The sequence below is a fragment of the Corapipo altera genome, unplaced genomic scaffold (assembly GCF_003945725.1).
Source record: "Corapipo altera isolate COAL_440 unplaced genomic scaffold, ASM394572v1 56376, whole genome shotgun sequence".
NCBI classification, from domain to species: Eukaryota; Metazoa; Chordata; class Aves; order Passeriformes; family Pipridae; genus Corapipo; species Corapipo altera.
In genome coordinates, this window is record NW_020885958.1 from 1 (window position 1) to 4853 (window position 4853).

Sequence of the window (4853 nt, forward strand, 5' to 3'; positions counted from 1 at the left end):
CTGTCAGTCTCTGGTGCACATTCCTGATGAAGGTTGGAACCTGGAGGAGGCATGGGGGAAGAGTTGCCAACTTGTCCAGCTTCCTTGACAAGTGCTTCCCTTCCCACCACTGTGTGGGCCTCAGAGGTTGAGAGGGTCCAGGAGAACTGGCTAGAGGGGCCACAAACCGCCCGGGGCTTGAGCCCTGGCCACAGGATGCTTACTTGCTTTGGATCAGAGACACCGTTCTCCTCAGAAACACCCTGAGGAGGAGCATCATTCACACTCTGAGCGGGCCTGCTGTCTGTGTCTGCACCTCTGTCCCAGCCTGGATCTGGAAAAGAGTGAGAGTGGTCAGAGCTGAGGGGCTGCAGGAGAGACCAGAGAACACAGCCTAGCCCTGTGCTCCACAGGCAGGGCCAGCCCTGGGATGCCCAGTGCATGGAGCTGCCGGGGGATCAGCCCCGGGACCTCTTCCCCCTCCCTTTCCCTGGCCATGTCCACACGGAATGGGATGGGAAGAGGTCCATCTGGCTGCAGCCACCAGCCCTGTGGCCCAGCTGTGCCACTCACCTTCCTGCAGGGGCTGAGACTGCTCCACCTCCTCAGGATGTTGTGCTGGGGCAACTCCAGGGCCTTCCTCCTCCTTCTCCTTCACCCAGGACACCTGGGGAATGCTGGGAGGTCTCTGCTCCGTGCCTCTCTCTGGTTCCATGGCTTCCTGCAGGAGAGATGGCACAGAACAGCTCTGGGTCACCAAGTCCTGCAGAAGTGCCCTGAAGGCTCCTGCAACAGAAGACTTGGGAACTCTCTGGCCCATCAAGTCTCATAGTCTGGCCTCGAGGGCACCTGCCATAGGGACTGAGATGCCTTGGAAAAACTCCAGTTCACAAGTCCCATTCTCTGGCCTGGAGGGGGCACGTGGGAGAGTGGCCAGAGGGAGCAGTTTGCCCACTGTCCACCGAGAAGTGCTTCCCTTCCCACCACACTGTGCTGGCCTCAAAGGCTGAGAGGGTCCAGGAGAGCTGGCTAGAGGGGCCACACCATCCTTGGGGGCTTGAGCCCTGGCCACAGGATGCTTACTTGCTTTGGATCAGAAACACCGTTCTCCTCAGAAACATCCCGAGGAGGAGTATCATTCACGCTCTGAGCGGGCCTGCTATCCGTGTCTGCACCGCTGTCCTGGCCTGGATCTGGCAAAGAGCGAGAGTTGTCAGAGCTGAGGGGCTGCAGGAGAGGCCAGAGAACACAGCCCAGCCCTGTGCTCCACAGGCAGGGCCAGCCCCGGGATGCCCAAGGCATGAAGCTGCCAGGGGATCAGCCCCGGGCCCTTATTCCCCCTCCTCAGGGGGTGGGATGGGAAGAGGCCAAGCCGACAGCAGCCACCAGCCCTGTGGCCCAGCTGTGCCACTCACCCTCCTGCAGGGGCTGGGATTGCTCCACCTCTGCAGGCTGCTGTGCTGGGGAAAATCCAGGGCCTTCCTCCTCCTCCTCCTCCTCCTTCACCCAGGACACCTGAGGAATGCTGGGAAGTCTCTGCTCCATGCCGCTCTCTGGTTCCATGGCTTCCTGCAGGAGAGATGGTACAGAAAAGCTCTGGGTCACCAAGTCCTGCAGATGTGTCTTGAAGGCTACTGCAACAGAAGACTTGGGAACTTTCCGACCCATCAAGTCTCATAGTCGGGCCTCAAGGGCACCTGCCACAGGAACTGAGATGCCTTGGAAAAGCTCCAGTTCACAAGTCCCATTCTCTGGCCTGGAGGGGGCACATGGGAGAGTGGCCAGAGGGAGCAGTTTGCCCACTGTCCACCGAGAAGTGCTTCCTTTCCCACCACACTGTGTGGGCCTCAGAGGTTGAGAGGGTCCAGGAGAACTGGCTAGAGGAACCAGACAATCTCTGGGGGCTTGAGCCCTGGCCACAGGATGCTTACTTGCTTTGGATCAGAGACACCGTTCTCCTCAGAAACACCCTGAGGAGGAGCATCATTCACGCTCTGAGCGGGCCTGCTGTCGGTGTCTGCACCGCTGTCCTGGCCTGGATCTGGCAAAGAGCGAGAGTGATCAGAGCTGAGGGGCTGCAGGAGAGGCCAGAGAACACAGCCCAGCCCTGTGCTCCACAGGCAGGGCCAGTCCCAGGATGCCCTGAGCATGGAGCTGCCGACGTATCAGTCCTTGGCCCTCTTCCCCCTCCCCTTTCCCTGGCCATGTCCACATGGTTTGGAATGGGATGAGCCCCATCTGGCTGCAGCCACCAGCCCTGTGGCCCAGCTGTGCCACTCACCTTCCTGCAGGGGCTGAGACTGCTCCACCTCCTCAGGATGTTGTGCTGGGGCAACTCCAGGGCCTTCCTCCTCCTTCTCCTTCACCCAGGACACCTGGGGAATGCTGGGAGGTCTCTGCTCCGTGCCTCTCTCTGGTTCCACGGCTTCCTGCAGGAGAGATGGCACAGAACAGCTCTGGGTCACCGAGTCCTGCAGAAGTGCCTTGAAGGCTCCTGCAACAGAAGACTTGGGAACTCTCCGGCCCATCAAGTTCCATGGTCTGGCCTCAAGGGCAACTGCCACAGGAACTGAGATGCCTTGGAAAAGCTCCAGTTCACAAGTCCCATTCTCTGGCCTGGAGGGGGCACATGGGAGAGTGGCCAGAGGGAGCAGTTTGCCCACTGTCCACCGAGAAGTGCTTCCCTTCCCACCACACTGTGCTGGCCTCAAAGGCTGAGAGGGTCCAGGAGAGCTGGCTAGAGGGGCCACACCATCCTTGGGGGCTTGAGCCCTGGCCACAGGATGCTTACTTGCTTTGGATCAGAAACACCGTTCTCCTCAGAAACATCCCGAGGAGGAGCATCATTCACGCTCTGAGCGGGCCTGCTGTCGGTGTCTGCACCGCTGTCCTGGCCTGGATCTGGCAAAGAGCGAGAGTTGTCAGAGCTGAAGGGCAGCAGGAGAGGCCAGAGAACACAGCCCAACCCTGTGCTCCACAGGCAGGGTCAGCCCTGGGATGCCCAGTGCATGGAACTGCTGGGGGATCAGCCCTTGGCCCTCTTCCCCCTCCCTTTCCCTGGCCATGTCCACTCGGAATGGGATGGGAAGTGGCCCATCTGGCTGCAGCCACCAGCCCTGTGGCCCAGCTGTGCCACTCACCCTCCTGCAGGGGTTGGGACTGCTCCACCTCTGCAGGCTGCTTTGCTGGGGTAACTCCAGGGTCTTCTTCCTCCTCCTCCTCCTCCACCCAGGACACGTGGGGCACACTGGAGGCTCTCTGCTCTGTGCCGCTCTCTGACTCCATGGCTTCCTGCAGAAGAGATGGCACAGAACAGTTCTGGGTCACCAAGTCCTGCAGAAGTGTCTTGAAGGCTCCTGCAACAGAAGACTTGGGAACTCTCCGACCCATCAAGTCTCATAGTCTGGCCTCAAGGGCACCTACCATAGGGACTGAGATGCCTTGGAAAAGCTCCAGTTCACAAGTCCCATTCTCTGGTCTGGAGGGGGCACGTGGGAGAGTGGCCAGAGGGAGCAATTTGCCCACTGTCCACCGAGAAGTGCTTCCTTTCCCACCACACTGTGCTGGCCTCAGAGGCTGAGAGGGCCCAGGAGAACTGGCTAGAGGGAACAACCATCCCCAGGGCATTGAGCCCTGGCCACAGGATGCTTACTTGCTTTGGGTCAGAGACACTGTTCTCCTCAGAAACATCCCGAGGAGGAGCATCATTCACGCTCTGAGCGGGCCTGCTGTCGGTGTCTGCACCGCTGTCCCAGCCTGGATCTGGTAAAGAACGAGAGTGGTCAGAGCTGAGGGGCTGCAGGAGAGGCCAGAGAACACAGCCCAGCCCTGTGCTCCACAGGCAGGGTCTGCCCTGGGATGCCCAGTGCATGGATCTGCTGGAGGATCAACCTGGGCCCTCTTCCCCCTTCCTTATTCTGCCCATGTCCACAGGGGGTGGGATGGGATGAGGCCAAGCTGACAGCAGCCACCAGCCACCAGCCCTGTGGCCCAGCTGTGCCACTCACCTTCCTGCAGGGGCTGAGACTGCTCCACCTCTGCAGGCTGCTGTGCTGGGGCAACTCCAGGGCCGCCTTCCTCCTCCTTCTCCTTCACCCAGGACACCTGGGGAATGCTGGGAAGTCTCTGCTCTGTGCCTCTCTCTGATTCCATGGCTTCCTGCAGGAGAGATGGCACAGAACAGCTCTGGGTCACCAAATCCTGCAGAAGTGCCCTGAAGGCTCCTGCAACAGAAGACTTGGGAACTCTCCGGCCCATCAATTCCCATGGTCTGGCCTCGAGGGCAACTGCCACAGGAACTGAGATGCCTTAGAAAAGTCCAGTTCACAAGTCCTATTCTCTGGCCTGGAGGGGGCACGTGGGAGAGTGGCCAGAGGGAGCAATTTGCCCACTGTCCACAGAGAAGTGCTTCCCTTCCCACCACACCATGCAGGCCTCAAAGGATGAGGGGGCCCAGCAGACCCAGCTTGAGGGGCCACACAGTCCCTGCCCACAGGCTGCTTACTTGAGCAGAGACAGCTTCATCCCCGAGAATGTCCCAGCTGGAAGCATCGGACAGGCACTGAACGGGTGTGCTCTCAGTGTCTGCGACACCCTCAGTTGTTGCACCGTCAGCCTCTCCGATGAGCTCAGGCAACGCCAAATCGGAGTTTCTCCCATCATTGGTCACCGTGCTGTCACAATTTCCTGTGCCGTCAGCTGACACAGTGCCAACATCAGGGTCTGGTTTGAGATCATTCGGCGTGGGGTCAGGCTGTGCCATGACCTCAGTTTTTGAGGTCCTGGTCTTTCTACGCCGAATACCCAAGAACATCAGAAAGGCCTGCAGGAGAATGGAGAGCAGGGAAGAGAGGGATGTGCCCTGGAAAACTCCA

The 4853-nt window shown here is 59.7% G+C and overlaps 1 long non-coding RNA gene across 1 annotated transcript; it reads right to left on the minus strand.

The window, feature by feature from the left end:
- Positions 1 to 198: 198 nt before the first annotated feature.
- LOC113940915 lies at positions 199 to 1419 on the minus strand. The gene is made up of 3 exons (XR_003525563.1): positions 1395 to 1419; positions 1155 to 1166; positions 199 to 295 (listed from the first exon to the last, which is right to left on the minus strand). It is a non-coding gene; the product is annotated as an uncharacterized LOC113940915 (long non-coding RNA).
- Positions 1420 to 4853: the final 3434 nt, after the last annotated feature.